The 17,089-nt window shown below is 42.3% G+C and overlaps 1 protein-coding gene across 4 annotated transcripts in view; it reads right to left on the bottom strand.

Annotated features, from left to right (window-relative positions):
- LOC149168737 (E3 SUMO-protein ligase SIZ1-like) overlaps positions 1 to 17,089 on the bottom strand; it is a 415,166-nt gene that overhangs the window by 357,818 nt on the left and 40,259 nt on the right. The window lies entirely within an intron of this gene.

The following is a 17,089-nucleotide window of genomic DNA, read 5'->3' as shown; positions in this document are numbered from 1 at the left end:
GTCTCAGAGTGTGTCATACCACTCTCACTGATCCCAGATCGATATCATTGATCCCAAATCAATGGAGGTCATCCTAGCATAGGGAGTACGGTAGATACAACAATGCATCCATCGATAGTACTACTAATGGTCCCTAACCCCATTTCCCTACTCATTGATCAGATGAGAGGTACTTCCCATGAGTCCCAAACTACATGGGTAGGATGCCTCGATAGGAGAACTAATCATCCTGTCCACAGGAGAACGAATCATCCTGTCTAACAGTCGCCACAGGAGAACTAATCATCCTGGCCCACAGGAGAACTAATCATCCTGTTCCACAGTCACCACAGGGAACTAATCATCCTGGCCCACAGGAGAACTAATCATCCTATTCCACAGATGCCACGTGGTGTCACAGGGGAAGGTTGAACCTTTCACCCTATACATAGTGCACCACCAGGGGATGGTGAGTCTCCTTGTGGTCCCATGTTGCTCCAAGAAGTACCCCATGCCCCCTGGAGCTCCCAGAGCTACATCATACTCGAGCCTCATATGAGGGTCTCTTAACGACACCAAGTCGTTCTCGGAAAGTCAAGAATTTGACCTTTCCCAGGGGCTTCATCAAAATGTCGGCGACATGTTCATCTGTACCGATATGTTGGAGCCTTATTGCTACCCGTTGCACCATATCCCGAATATAGTGGTACCTGATATCGATATGCTTGGAGCAATCATGAAATATGGGATTCTCTGATAAACAAATCCCGCTCTAGTTGTCACACAGGATCACGATGGTATCCAATGTAAATCCAAACAGCTCACTAAAGAGCTTTCGCAACCAGACCACCTCACAAGAGGCCATAATAGCAGCAATGTACTTTGCCTCGGCGGTGCTCAAAGCCACCGACTTCTGCTTCCTGCTCATCCAAGATATCGAGGCAGATCCCAAAGAGAAATAGCACCCAGAAGTGCTCTTTCGGTCCACCACACTGCCTGCCCAATCAACATCGGTATATCCATGTAGTCTCACATCTCTGACAATGTATCTCAACCCATGAGTGATTGTGCCACAAAAATATCTCAACAGATTGTTGGCACCAATCCAATGTGAGTGGTGAGGCTCAACCATATGTTGACTCAACGTGTTGACTGCAAAACATATATCCGGACGAGAGTTCACCAAGAACATCAATGCTCTGATGAGTTGACAATACTCAGTAGCATTTCATAAAACGGGTCCAGCAACACTATTGCTTAACTTCTTGAAGTCAAGCTCCATCAAGATAGTCACTGGCTTGCAGTCCACCATATCGAATCTCTCCAATATCTTCACCACATATTTTCCTTGAGATAGGAAAATATCCCCTAGCTTCTGCTAGACTTCTATTACTAGGAAATAGTGCATCAGTCCTAGGTCCTTCATCTCAAATTCAGAAGCCAACTCCCTCTTACATTTGTGAATGAGAGGGTTTGCACCTGTTAGAAAAAGGTCGTCAACGTACAGCACCAGTATGAGAGGATTGTCATCTTCAGCCTTAAAGTAAAGGTTAGGGTTGGCTTCACTCCTAGTGAATCCCAGCTTCATCAAGTAGCTATCAATCCTCTCATACCACGCTCGGGGTGCTTGCTTCAACCCATAGAGGGCCTTCTTCAACCTGCACACATGAGATTCTAGATCATGAATCTCAAATCCTTCGGGTTGCTCCACATAGACCTCCTCTTTGATCGAACCATGCAAGAACGCGGTCTTGACATCCATCTAATGTAGGTTCCATCCTTGTTAAGTAGGAAGGTCTATGATCGAGCAGATGGTGGTATATCGAGCAACAGGTGCAAATATCTCGTCACAGTCAATACCTTCAATCTGAGAGAAGCCACGAGCGACAAAATGAGCCTTATACTTTTCCGCACTTCCATCAACTGCATGCTTTATCTTGTAAAGCCATTTTGAAGTGACAACTGCTTTGTCCTGGGTCTAGGGACCACATCCCAGACATCGTTTTCATGATGGAGTCATATTCCTCAGTCATAGCATCCTTCCATACTTGATGCTTGACAACTTCTGCGAATGACGAAGGCTCATTTTGGATGATTGTGCTCATGATGGTCAAGTATCGTTGATACCTGGCCGTCTTCTTACTTTCTTGGAAGGTTTCCCTGGGTGCAATGCACCCTTCAGCATCATCAAGTGTCCCCCTAAGCCATGAAGGCCTCTTCCTAGAAGAGGAAGGCTCTTATGGAGGGGGATCAATAAGATCCATAGGTTCTTCCACATCGAGCATTGTCTCATCTTCCTTTTCCTTTGGTTCCCAAGTGTCAGCTTCTTTAGATCCCCTTTGAGTAGGAAGATTGTCAACTTTGCTAAGAGCCATATCTTCGTCAAAGGTGACATCATGGCTAATCTCGATTTCCCTTTGACCAACCATATAGATTGTATAGCCCTCAGTGTTTTCGCTATAGCCCACGAAGATTCCTTTCTTTCGTGATGCACCCAATTTATTCCTCTTTTCCGTTCACACATGAAAATATATCGGACTTCCAAAAATTCTAAAATGAGATACGTCAGGTCTCTTACTAGTGAACATCCCTTCGGGAGTCTTGGAACCCAATGCTTGATGAGGGCATCGGTTTTGCACATATATGGCTGTATTCGCAGTTTCGGCCCATAGAAACTTCGAAAGTCTTTGATCATGAAGCATAGCACGGACAGCTTCCACAATCATACGATTCTTCCTTTCAACCACACCATTCTGCTCAGGAGTATATGGTGTTGTAGTCTCCCTCTTAATGCCAGCCTCTTTGTAAAAGTCATGGAACTCATTGGATTCATACTCAGTCCCATTACCATTCCTTAAGATCTTGATCTTCTTTTCGATTTGATTCTCGATCAAGGCTTTTAAGTGACGAAACCAAGTGAACACTTCATCCCTCTTTCTCAAGAATTATATCCAGGTCTTGCGAGAATAATCATCTGTAAAAGTAAGGTAATATAAATATCCTCCTAAAGAGTTCACAGGCATCATACCAGATATGTCTGAGTGAACCAACTGCAATATATCGGAGGTCTTGCTTTTGGTTGAGGGGAATGGTTCCCTTTTGAGCTTCCCTTCAGCACATCCATGACATAGACCTTCTTGCTCTACTTGGAACTCGGGCATCCCTATCACCATTTGTCTTGCATTGGGTAAAGCTTTATAATGAACGTGAGCAAACCTCTGATGCCATAGTTCGGACTGAAGTGATGTGTCACAAGACATGACACCTAACGGACTTCCTCCGACCTGATATAATGAATCAACTCAAAACCCAAGAGTGAAAGCTTCCTTAAAATTCTTTTTCCATACACGTACACCTAATGGACTTCCTCCGACCTGATATAATGAATCAACTCAAAACCCAAGAGTGAAAGCTTCCTTAAAATTCTTTTTCCATACACGTACACCTAACGGACTTCCTCCGACCTGATATAATGAATCAACTCAAAACCCAAGAGTGAAAGCTTCCTTAAAATTCTTTTTCCATACACGTACCTTGCCATCAATGAAGGTTACCTTGTAGCCTTTGTCCTCCATTGCCGAAACAAACACCAGGCTCTTTTTGAGATCAGATACATATAGGACTTCTTGCAAATGAATTGTATTACCCTGATTCAATTGAAGAGTGACATTCCCTACGCCTTTCACGGGATATTTTGTGTTGTCCCCAAGAACAATTTCTAGGTTGGTCTCCTTTTCCATCAGACTGGAGAGAGCTTCTTTGTAGCCAGTGAAGTGCCTTGAGGCACCACTATCAATAAGACAATTTCCCATCGAGCCTAGGGGAGCAGTAGTAGAGAGGGCCACTGGTAGACAATATTCATCTTGCTTATTGTTAACAACATTAGATTCATACTTGGAGTTTCTTGCCTTCTTGAAGGGTTGTCCTCTTCCTTGATTTCCGGCATTTCTTTTACCTCTGCCATTGGACCTGCCATTCCTTTGATTGCCTTGAGAGTGATTTTGGTCATTGTCATGGTGTGAGTCCCTTTTATCAGGGCACTCCCTCGCATAGTGGCCCATTTTGTTGCAATTGTAACATCGACCTTTTCTTCCACCCGTTGGTCCAGCCATTCCTTTGGATTTAGCCCTAGAATTGTTTCTTCTTTTAGCATGAGAAGAAAAAGCAGAGGGATCGCAATTAAGTGCAAGCATTTCTTGCTCTTCCATCCTTGTCTATTCTTGAATACATCTAGCCATCAATTCCTCAAATCCTGGGATGACATTATTGTTGAGAAGAGTAGTCCTGAATATATACCATTCAAGTGGCAGTCCTCCAAGAGTTGTGGTAGTCATTTCCCTGTCAGGAACTACTTCCCCAATAGATAGGAGATCATTTTTGATCTCGGTGATCCTTAAGAAATACGCTTGCATACTCTCATCTTTGCCCTTCTTAATTTCCTTCAGCTTATTTCTAAGGAACAGAACTTGATTTGCATCATTAACTTTAAATAAACTCACCAGTCTATCGTAGATTTCTTTAGAGGTTGTCAGCTCAAAAACATAGGCCACCAGGCGCTTTTCAATAGAGTCCCGGATGATCTTACTTGCTTTGACTTCTCCCTTCAACCACTTGCTTTTGGCAGTAGCGGATGCATTTGATGGAGGCGCAACAATATTGCCTCTCACATGGTCCAACACTTCCTGATCTTCTAAAGTCGGATCGAGAGACATCTTCCATCCGTGATAGTCAGATTTCTCACGGAGCTTGTCTTCGGCAGGGAAGAGAGTTGAGGACCCCATGAAGCTTTTTTTTAGGATAGCCTTGCCAACTTTCTCTTCGATGATTGCTCTTGCTCTTGCTTGGGCTTTGTCTTCACCTCAGCTCTGAAACCATATTAATTTATGGTATGTTCTATGCATAGAGCAATTTACTTCTTTTCTTCTTATTAGCCACAAATTAGCAATCACATATACATTAAGTAAAGTGCAGATAGAACATTAAACAATCAACAGAAAACAAGCCAAGACAAGAGACACAAGATGTGGCACCTAGCCAGGGACAAACCCCAATGCGGGGAAACCCTTTGATCAAATCTTCTTTTATCTTCAATAGTTCAGCAGAGAGAAATAGTACAAAATCAGAATTCTGTAATTTTATGTCAGCGACAGCAAACCCTAGATCAGCAAAGTCAAACTTGGTCAAACAAGTTGAAATTGACCTCCAATATGCTTAGTCAATTTCCGGTCAACTAGCCCTCGAACAGCCTGAAGAAACAGCCCTCAAACAGCCTGAATAAACAGCCCTTGAACAACCCCAAAAACACAGTCAAACTGTTGTTGATTGAAGTCAACCTACTGCCCAAAACTAGGGCAGTCAACGCTGGCCAAACCTGTGGATGGATTGCCTCAATTTTTGTGCCAAAATCTACGGCCTGTCTAGGAGAGACAGCCACACCAAAACTGCACCCTTGATGAGTCAAAGATTGGTTAACACAGGTCAAAGAGACCTTCAGCAGCTTCTGCGTCCTCCTTTCAGCGTCGTCCTTCCCACATGTGAGTTGCTCCTTGTATAACCCAAAGCTAAGGGGAGAGAGAGAGAAGAATGAGTGAGATGGGATGATGAGAAAACGAATCAACCTCTCTTGTATTTATATGATTCACTGGGCATGTGTGCCACACATTTAACTGTTGGCCGACCTTGACAATTTGTCAAGTAAATACAAATAAATTCATATCTCCATAAATACTTGTCGGGATCGGATGATCTTTAGATCAATCCTACACCTCTCGACAAGAGGAATCTAGGAAAAATATCAGCTGCCATAAATGAGGTGACCCACATGGAGTTTGGCCCTAGTTGCCAATTTTAACAATAAACCATATCACCCTCTGAACATACATATGGTTTCTCTCTGTCAAAAATTCAAAAATGTTAAAAGGTTGAAGAATATATCTCTCTATCTCTATGATAGCATAGATCTCATCTTCAAGGCATGTCCTTACAACATCACTACTTTACTCTACTTACAAGTTCAAAACTTGTGGTGACCGAATCCATGTGGCACAAAAGATGTAGTCACCAATCTCATGTATATTTGTCCTCTAAAAATTGATCAATCATAAGGAAGATGATAAAAGGATCTAACTTCCGAAAGGGAACCATTCACGATGAAGAAATTTGAAAGAACTAAGGAAGCATACTTGAAGCAATCTACTCATCAAATAAATGATGAAACTCTACCATCAATAGAGGTTTCTTGAGAAACATTGTTACTGTCAGTTTTGCATGAAGACCTATGAAGTTGTAGGGACATTAATCCAAGGTCAAAGGTTCTGAGGCAATCATATACTTGAATGAAGATGAGTACAGTGAAGAATAACTCACCCCCGAAACCAGATCAATGAAGATGGCATCCAAAATTGCAAGTCATCATGACAAAGGAAAGTAACCATAAGGTAAGTATATTATATTTTATGTTGAAAATATGATTCTAGTGTTGGTTGTAAATCCAGGGAAAGAATGAACCGTTGCATGACATAAAGAAGGAATAGATTCTAATATAAGGTTTGAACTTTAGAAGCCCTAGGATGACCTCATGATTGCATAAAAACCCTATAAAGAAATCTTGGCATCATGTTTTGGTATCGTATTCTTTGCTTGGGGTACTTGTTAAACAATATTGTAGGTACAAGAAGTAAAGATGGATGGGTTGATCCTTTGAAAAGCATGATACTATTCATGATGGTAGAACTATGGATAGCAAGGAGAAGTAGATGATCGAAGATCTCTGCCATATAAGATGCATTATAATAGCATACAAGAGCTCATGTCATCATTTCAAAGAAGTTGGAAAGATAGCTGAAATAAAAGTCTGCATATAGAAGTAAGTAGCTCTTGCAAACCACGTTGGAATCATAAGTAGCACTGTTAAAATTAGCAACTACGGCCAAATTCCACCTTAGGACTGCTCATATGATGGAGATGATTATTGCATTGGATTCCTCTTTCGGAAAGGTACAATTTTGATATGAAGATCATCTCATTCCGACAAGCAAAAATGGAATTATGAATTTATTTCTCCTATTGACAAATTGTCAAGGTCGGCTCCAATCAAATGTAGGCTCATGAAGCCCAACAGATGTATCTTTTCACCCTCAACGAAGTGTATAAATAAGAGAGAAATTTTTCACATATGGTCATCATCTCATCACAACTTATTCTCTCTCTTGATTGGGTTGTACAACATTGGAGGCTTCTTTCTTCTTCGCACGTGTGGCTAGGCAACTCTTCTCTTCACTTCGAACGTGTGGCACGAAGCCGAGTTTTTATGGGCAGAACAAGCCGAAATTTCAGAGCGTTGACCAATGTTGACTAAGGGATGCTTGACCAGCGTTGACCTTGGTTTTTGGGCCATAATTTTGATTTTTCTAGGCTGCATTTATTGGCACAAAAATTGAGGCATTTGGAGTAGTTTGACTAGATTGACTTCAAGTTGACTTATGTTTTTACTGCAAAAAATTGCAGCAAACTTTCTCTCTCCTTTGACTGGGTTTGACCGAAGTTTTTGGGCTGAATTTGAAGGTTGAATTGGACTATTGTTTGGAGGTTGTTTTGGAGCATCTTTGACCACCGTTGACTAACTAGTTAGGGTTGATTTGACTGCTGCTTTAGCAGACCTATTTTGGGCTTATATTTGTACTCTCTCTTTGTTGAACTTTTGAAGAATAATAAAAAGATTTGATGAAAGGGTTTTCCGCACATTGGGGTTTTTCCCTGGCATCCGCCAAATCTTGTGTCCTCTTGTCTTGGCTTATCTTTTGCATATGTTTTATGTTCTACCTGCATTTACTATCAATGTTTATAAGTTAATGTGATTGCTACTGGATATAATTGGAATTTGTCATTGGGTTGCTAAAGGAACATTGAAGTAAATTGTTTTAAGCATAGAACATACCATTGTTATCTAAAATTAACATGGTATTAGAGTTGAGGTGAAGACAAAGCCCAAGCAAGAGTGAAGCAAAGCAATCACTAAGGGAAGTTGTTGGACAAGGACTTGGAACTAGTCCCAATGATGACTACATCTTTTTTCAAATCCGAGGACAAGCTCAAGGACAAATCCATCTATCATGCATCGAAGATGATTTTGGATTTGATTTTGGAAGAGAATGATGCCATGGACTATGTCAAGGGAAGAATAACTAGCCTCCATCATGTGCATCCGCTGCCATTCAAACCAAGTACAAGAAAGGTGAGACAAAAGCTAAGAAGATTATTGTTGATTCTATTCATAAGCCTTTGGTTGCATATATTTCTAATTTAGAAACATCTAAGGAGATGTATTAAAGGTTGGTTGGGATGTTCAAAGTGAATAATGCAAATCAAATTCACTTTCTCAAGAATAAGTTGAAAGACATCAAGATGGATAGAGGAGAATACATCCAATCCTACTTCATGAGGGTCCCCGAGATCAAGAATGATCTTCTATCTATTGGAGAATTCATTGGTGACCAGGAACTCTCTCTTATTGCTCTTGGGGGCCTTACAAGAGATTGGTATGTGTTCAACACTACCATTCTTAACAATGACAGGATTCCGGGATATGAGCAGCTATTGGCCAGATGCATTCAAGAAGAAATAAGGATGATGGAATGTGACAAGCCCTCAAATGGAGACAATCCTACTGCCTTCTCCGCTCATTCTAGAAGGAACAACGTTGGTCCAAGGAATCAAGGACAAGGGTTCAAGCCGGGATTCAAAGAAGGAAAAAAAGGAAGATGCTACAATTGTAACAGGTTTGGCCACTTCGCTACAGAGTGTCCTCATAACAAGGATACTCCAAGAGATGATGACAACAATAACAACAACAACTTCAAGGGAAATGGAAATTGAAAGAACAATAGGTTCGATAACAAAGGAAAGAGGAATGCTCTTGCTACTCGAAATGGAGGTGGTCGTCCTCCCAAGAAGTCAAGAAACTCCAGGTATGATGAAGTTAATGTTGTAAAGGAAAATGAATTTTATCTTATTTCTGCCCTGTCCACCGCCTCTCCTCCAGATACTTTGGAGTCTGGACCATTGGTTGATTGATAGTGGTGCCTCAAGGCACTTCACTGGGCATAAAGAAGCTCTCCTAAACTTGGTTGAGAAGAAGACAAATATGGAGATCATACCTGGGGATAATACCACTTATCCCGATAAAGGAATTGGTATTGTTACTTTTCACTTAAATCAAGGTCAAACCCTTCACCTACAAGAAGTGTTATATGTACCTGACTTGGAAAAGAACTTGGTTTTCATATCTGAAATGGAAGACAAAGCTTTCAAGGTGTCATTCATTGATGGGAAGGTTCGTCTTTGGCAAAGAAATCCAAGAGATGCATTCACTCTAGGATTCAAGGTTGAAGGACTCTAATAGGTTGGAGGAACTCCATTGGGAGCAATGATTTTTGACGCCTCACTTCAGTTTGAATCATGGCACCGAAGATTTGTTCACCTTCATTTTAAAGCCTTACCCGATGTAAGGAAGATGGTCACAAGGATGCTAAAATTCAACTAGAATCATGAAGTTGTTTGTTGTTGATTTTGGGTAGCATCGGATGTGCTCTAGCCTTGAAAATTGGTGGAGAGGCTAAGGCACATGAGATCTCCAAGACCTAGAAATCGTTTGGAGAAATTCCACCCAGATGAGGAGTTATTAAAATAATTAATATTTTTAATGGGTACCTAAGTCTAAACTTAGGAAAATAAAAATATTAATGTGTATTAATAAAATATGGGTGAGAAAGTTCTGAGTGACGAGGATCAAGCCAGTTCTGATCTTAGCCGTAGATTAGGGACTTAATCTCGCCCGTTGAAGACTCAACAGGAAAAGTATAAGAGGAGGCTTGAGAGTCAGTTGGAGACACACCAAGTGATCAGTAAGTTCGATTTTTTTGCGGCAAGGTTTGTTGAGGAAATCAAGTTAGTGATCAAAGTTGCAGTGAGGGGCAGTTCAGCAAGGGAATTTCATCTGAGGCTAAAGAATACAAAGCAAAGAGGCAGTGCAGTGTTGGGTGAGACAATGCAGGCCCTAGAAGGGCTGACGCAGAGGTCGTAACGCTGACGCAGAGGACGCAGAAGATGCAGAGGCTGACAATGGGCCTCAGAGGCAGCACTGGGGAGATTTTGTGAGGCAGACTGGGAGCAAATCAGCATATTCTGAGCCGGGAGAGGGTAACGCAGCCCCTGGAGGAGTGACGCAGTTCCAGAGTAGTGCTTGGAGCAGCTTTCGTTGTCTAGCATAAGGAACAGCTAGAGTCGTTGTGGGGTTTGATCATCCGTTTATTGATTTGTCGGAATATCTATCTTTGGATAGAGGTACTACTGTCGAGGATATTCTCTGTTGGGTGAGCCATTTCTGGCACCCTAGTTGTATTCACGAAATTTGCTTAATAATACAAACCCTCTATATGTTGCACCGGTTTTCCCGAATTGGGTTTTTTCGGGGAAGATTTTCCAAAAATAACAGTGTCCCTTCTGTTATTGTCTCAGTTTATTTCAGTGCATGATCTGTATATTTGTGAAGGTTGCAATAGTGTTTACTTTGATGTTTATGTAATTAAATAACTTGTTAATGTAAAGAACAAGTAGGAGATTGTAAACCAATAATTGCAGTAGGGGCTTCTGATGTGTTAGATTCATAAATTTTCACATTTGTCAAGGATGTGAAGCTGGAAAACATACAAGGGGACCATTCCTCTCAAGTGAAACTTAAACCCCTAATATTCTTCAATTAGTCCATTTTGATCTATGAGGTATGCTGCTTGTGACATCTTTGGCTAGATATTTGTATTATGTTATTTTTTTGGATGACTACTCTCGCAAGACATGGATCTATTTCTTAAAGAAGAACGAAGTATTCAATTTGTTTCTCCTTCAAAGCCTTGGTCGAGAATCAAACAGGGAAAAAGATCAAAATATTGAGGGCCGATAAGGGGACCAAATGAGTCTAATGAATTCAAAGACTATTGTAGAGAAACTAGCATTAAGAGGGAGACTACAACCACTTATACTTCTGAACAAAATGGTGTTGCCGAAAGGAAGAATCGTACTATCATTGAAGCCACCCGGGCTATGCTTCATGATCAAGGTCTTCTGAAATTCTTATGGGGAGAAGCTGCCAACACCACCGCGTATATCCAAAACCGATATCCACATCAAGCTTTGGACATCAAGACACCCGAAGAAGTATACATTGGTAAGAAACTTGATGTTTCTCATTTTAGAATTTTTGGTTGTCCTGTATATTTTCATGTACCAAAAGAGAAAGAAACAAACTAGATGCTTCTAGGAAGAAAGGAACGTTTGTGGGCTACAGTGAAACTTCGAAGGTATATAGGAATCTATGTGTTTGGGCAAAGGGAAGTAGAACTAAGCCATGATGTTACTTTTGATGAAGATTCTGCACTTAGAAAGATTCGAGATCTTCTTATTCCTAGGAAGGCCAATGATGATGATGATGCAGAAAAACAAGATGAACCTTTGTCCGATGATCCGATGCCCGATGTTGAAGGTCCGATGGATCCTCTTGATCCACCTCCTAGTGAGCCCTCTACTACAAGAAAGAGGCCTTTGTGGCCCAGAGACAGTCTTGAAGATGTTGAGAAACATATGGCACCGAGGGGGGCATTTCGAGAAAACAAGAAGCCGAATAGGTACCAAGGGTGCTTAGCTGTCATGAGTACCATTGTAGAATCTGAGCCTTGTCCATTCGAAGAAGTCGTGAAGCAACAAGTTTGGAAGGATGTGATGAACAAAGAGTATGAGTCGATCATGAAGAATGATGTCTGGGATGTGGTTCCTAGACCCGAGGATAAGTCTGTGGTCACTTCAAAATGGCTCTACAAGATCAAACATGGCGCTGATGGGAGAGCTAAGATATTCAACCAGGATCATGGAAAAACATGGTATCAGAGGGTGTTAGAGCTACATTGAGGGACAGTGAATCAGAGTGTGCACGGCGAATCAACTCAGGGCGATTTGTGGGGGTCTAGATCATGGAGCAGAGGGTCTAGCAGAAGACATGGAGATGTGGTCTCGATCTACCCGGCAACAAGATTGGATGGGAGTTCTGGTGGATTGGTGGTGAGCCTAGTGAACAACAATTTGTTGTAAGGAAAGTTGTTGATCAAGGACTTCCTTTGACTTGCCATGGATGTTTATGACAGCTCAAGGGTTTCCTTGGCTTGGACGAGATCAGGTTGATCGAGATGGCTTCATCTGATGGACTACAGATTGGCAGGCTAGAGTCTTCACCGGATCGTGATGTTGCATATCTGAGATTGGAGGGATTTGCACGAGTTGTATTTGATCCAAGAGGATGAGTCCTTGTAGGACTGAGCCAGTGGAGATCTTATAGGCTCAGAGGGAGCAACCCTATGGAGGTTTGGGATCTTCAGGTTCAGAGGTGATGAGGCAAAGGCAATACCGAGATTACTGGGTTCATTCTACATAGTGTGTTGCGGTGATGGATGTCATATGGGCTAGTGTCGCCGAATGATGACGGTTACTTCCTAATCTTGCAAGTACCTCCCTCGCTAAGAGGGAGTGTTGATTTTTGTAGCTTGGGAGATACTCCAAGACTTGAGGATCGAGGGTTTAGAGGTTGGAGCGCCACAGAAGAACTTGTGGGCATGAAACCCAAGCCTGTGGGCTTTGCATCATGCTGGTCAGTGTGAATCCATGGCGAGTTTTGGACATGTCATTATTTGAGATGATAGATGATCCCGAGAGTAACCGAGAGCATCAAAACTCACTCAAATCCTAGGTCTAAAACTTGAGATATGAATTTTCTAATGTAGTTCTAGGTTAATATCGCACTAGTGGAGGTCGGCTTGATGAGTTAGAGTGCCAAAAGTTGTGTGTTGACTCCACATGAGTTTTGTATAAATAGAGGTGAGTGGAGAGGTCATTTTCACTCATCCAAAGTGCAACAAATACATATATCATTTCATATGAAGTTGGTTGCATGCTTGGAGGACAAGACGTGGGAGCAAAGGGGTTGCTATAGCATTGTATTTGTCTCTTAACAGGTCCTTACCATTGCACGAGGAGATCATTTCATATGAAGTTGGTTGCAGCCTTGGAGGATAAGACGTGAGAGCAAAGGGTTGTTTAAGCATTGAATTTGTCTCTTAACATGTCCTTAAAATTGCACGTGGAAGGTTGCAGCTTCAAGTGTGTTTCTGGGCTATTTTAGACGTTATTTATGGGTGGACACACCTCGGTGAAGGCAGCCACAGCCCTGTACTAGTGTTGGGAGGAGGTTCGAGGTCTCACTTCAAGAAGGAGGAGGGTCGTAAGTCTAGACAGTGGGCTAGAACAACCCTTCACCTCAATGTATGGTCAAAGTATCTTGTTGAGGGTAGATTGGTTTTTTATGGACTGACACCAAGCCCCGGTTTGTATCTTGTATCAATGGATGTATGAGGTCCAGTGTCCCTAGTACAAGAGCCCTAGGATGTTGTATTATATGATGATTAATATAATGAAGTTGGGTTAAAATTTGTAAAAAGTTGTCGATAATTTGTGCACTAGCAGATTTACTGTTGTTTATATTCCGTTGTGAAAAGTAGTTTCGTTGTGATCTTTGGTTTGGTAGCATCAGTGATTTAAGATTCTATCCCAAACACTACGATCATAGAAAACAACATGGTATCAGAGGGTGTTTAAGCTACTTTGAGGGACAGTGAATCAGAGTTTGTAAAGCAAATCAACTCAGAGGGAGTTGTGGGGGTCTAGATCATGGAGGTATCAGAGGGTGTTTAAGCTACTTTGAGGGACAGTGAATCAGAGTTTGTAAAGCAAATCAACTCAGAGGGAGTTGTGGGGGTCTAGATCATGGAGAAGAAGGTTCAACTGAAGACATGGAAATGTGGTCTCGACTGGCTTGGAAGCAATATTGGCTGGTAGTTTTGGTGGATTGGTGGTGAGCCTAGTGAACAACAATTTGTTGTAGGGAAACTTGTCGATTGTGGACTTCCTTTAACTTGCCAGGGATGGGTAGGATAGCTCGAGGCTTTCACTGGCTTGGACGAGATCAAGTTGATTGAGAAGGCTTCGTGTGATGGACTACAGATTGGCAAGCTACAGTCTTCATCAGACAGTGGGCTAGAACAACCCTTCACCTCAGCATATGGGAGCAGCGCCTTAATTGAGGGTAGTTGCAGCTGTATGAGAGATTTCGGAAGCATTTGGAGTAGGTTGCTAAGGATTGTTAGCAGCCTTAACCATACAGCTAATAGCTATAGCAGTATACCAGCTCATAAATGGAAGCATAAGGTATGTGATAAGTGTTAAGTTGTATTTGTTTGCTAGATGGATAGATTGTCCTAGGGTGGACAGTTTTGCTTGTCATCTTTGAGAACTGACAGTGAGAACAGTAGTAAGGTGACAACATGCCTTAGACGTGCTGTCATAAAGGACCTTGTACAGTAGAAGGAGGGCACACTTGGCAGTCCTAGATTAGGACAGTTAGAGGCCATTTTATGAGCAAATTATATCAGCAATTGTTTGGGTGTCATGTCAAGAGGAGCAGCATAAGGTTGCAGGTATGTATGTCTACTTGAGTTGATGTAATTTGTTGAAAGATGGGTGTCCTAGGAGAAGTCTATTGGCAGCCATGTGTAAGGGTCTCCTAGATGATTGCATGCCCTAACTAGGAGCAGATGCTACAACAAGGATTGGTCACTCGTGGACTGTTGGAGGGCAGCGTGAGAGTGGACAAAGTGTGAACGTGCATTGGGCATTTATGGTTTGCTGGAGGACAGCGTGATAGTGTCCAAGTTGGAGCCCGGTGTGCACCATCTTCGGGTACCTAGGTGGTTGCTAGAGTGGCAGTGGTTAAGCTCAAGGGTATGATCAACTAGGAGCAGTTTGTGAAGCCCTAAACTTGTGTGTGGAGAAGAACTTCTACAATAGATGATGGGCAGTCCTCCTAGCCCGTGTTCATTGTGGGAGATGCACATCCTGCAGTGATAGGTGGCAGCCCTGTGTGCCCTATGTTGGTCCAGGAAGACCATTGTGGGCTGAAGTCCCTGAGTAGCTGAGGAGAAACAGAGGGCAAATTGAGATTTGTTCACATGAACAACTCAACAGGAGTCTCGATGTGTTGTGCCCTTGATGGACTAAGGCACAACTAGAGAGGAGATCGATAGCCAAGGTTCAGTGGTCAGATGGAATTGGAGCATTGATAGAAAAAGGAGTTGCAGATCGGGAGCCAAAGGACCGAGCAGGTACAAGGTACGACCAAGAGGAGCTAAGAGAGACAACTTAATCAACCAGATGGTCAAAGTATCTTGTTGTGGGTAGATTGGTTATCGATGGACTGACACCAAGCGCTAGTTTTGTGTCTTGTATCGGTGGATGTATGAGGTCCATTATCCCTGGTATAGGAGCCCTAGACTGTTGTATTATATGTTGAATAACTCTCGCCAGTTACCGATTATCCTAGATTTAAAAAAAATATATAACGAAGTTGAGTTAAAAATTGTAAAAAGTTGTGTATATTTTATGCACTGGTAGATTTACTGGTATTTATATTCCACTATGCAAAGTAGTTTCGTTGTGATCTTTGGTTTGGTAGCGCCAGTGCTTTAAGGTTCTATCCCAATGAAACAGTATCATGGAAAAACAACATGGTATCAGAGGGTGTTTGAGCTACTTTGAGGGACACTGAATCAGTGTGCACAACAAATCAACTCAGAGGGAGTTGTGGGGGTCTAGATAATGAAGCAGAGGGTTCAGCGGAAAACATGGAGATGTGGTCTTGACTGGCTTGGCAGCGAGATTGGCTGGGAGTTCTGGTGGATTGGTGGTGAGCCTGGTGAACAATTGTTTGTTGTAGGGCAAGTTGTTGATCATGGACTTCCTTTGACTTGTCATGGATGGTTAGCACAGCTCGAGGGTTTCCTTGGCTTGGACGAGATCAGGTTGATCAAGATGGCTTCATGTGATGGACTACAGATTGGAAGGCTAGAATCTTCATCAGATCATGATGTTGCATATCCGAGATTGGAGGGATTTGCAAGGGTTGTATTTGATCCAGGAGGATGAGTGCTTATAGGACTAGGCCAGTGGAGATCGTATAGTCTTAAGGGAGTCTAGCCTCAGATGGAGCAGCCCTATGGAGGTTTGGGATATTCAGGTTTAGATGTGATGAGGCAGAGGCACTATCGAGATTACTGGGTTCATTCTACAGAGTGTGTTGTAGTGATGGATGCCAGATGGGCTAGTGTCGCCGAATGATGACGGTTACTTCCTAGCCTTAGAAGTACCTCCCCCTCTAAGAGGGAGTGTTGATTTTTATAGCTTAGGAGGTACTCCAAGCCTTCACGATCGATGGTTTGGAGGCTAGAGCGCCACAAAAGAACTTGTGGGCATGAAACCCAAGCTTGTGGGATTTGTACCCAAGGTGGTGGGTGTGAATCTGTGATGAGTTTTTGACATGTGATGATTTGAGGTGATAGATGATCCTGAGAGTAACCGAGAGCATCAAAAATTAGTCAAATATGAGGTCTAAAACTTCAAATATGAATTTTCTAATGTAGTTGTGGGTTAATGTGCCACCTAATGGAGGTCGGCTTGATGAGTAGAGTGCCAAAAGTTGTGTGTTGACTCCACATGAGTTTTGTATAAATAGAGGTGAGTGGATAGGTCATTTTCACTCATCCAAAGTGCAACAAATACATAGATCATTTCATCTGAAGCTGGCCACAGACTTGGAGGACAAGACATGGGAGAAAAGGGGTTGTTTTAGCATTGTATTTGTCTCTTAATAGGACCTTACCATTGCATGAGGAAGTTTGAAGCTTCAAGTGTGTTTTTGGGCTATTTTTGATGTTATTTATGGGTGGACAGACCTCGATGAAGGCAGTCGCAACCCAGTACTGGTGTTTGGAGGTTGACCGAGGTCTCACTTCAGGAAGGAGGAGGGTCGTAAGTCTGGACAGTGGGCTAGAACAACCCTTCATCTAAACGTATGGGAGTAGCTCCTTAATTGAGGATAGGCGCAGTTGTGGGAGAGATTTTGGAAGCATTTGGACTCTGGAGTAGGCTACTAAGGATTCTTAGCAGCCCTAACTAGGCA

This window comes from Pinus tabuliformis, chromosome 4_2, assembly GCF_031772625.1.
Source record: "Pinus tabuliformis cultivar Carrire ecotype Pingquan chromosome 4_2, CPIR1, whole genome shotgun sequence".
Lineage (NCBI taxonomy): Eukaryota > Viridiplantae > Streptophyta > Pinopsida > Pinales > Pinaceae > Pinus > Pinus tabuliformis.
The sequence above is the reverse complement of the archived record's forward strand: the minus strand, read 5'-3'. Positions and strand labels throughout refer to the sequence as shown.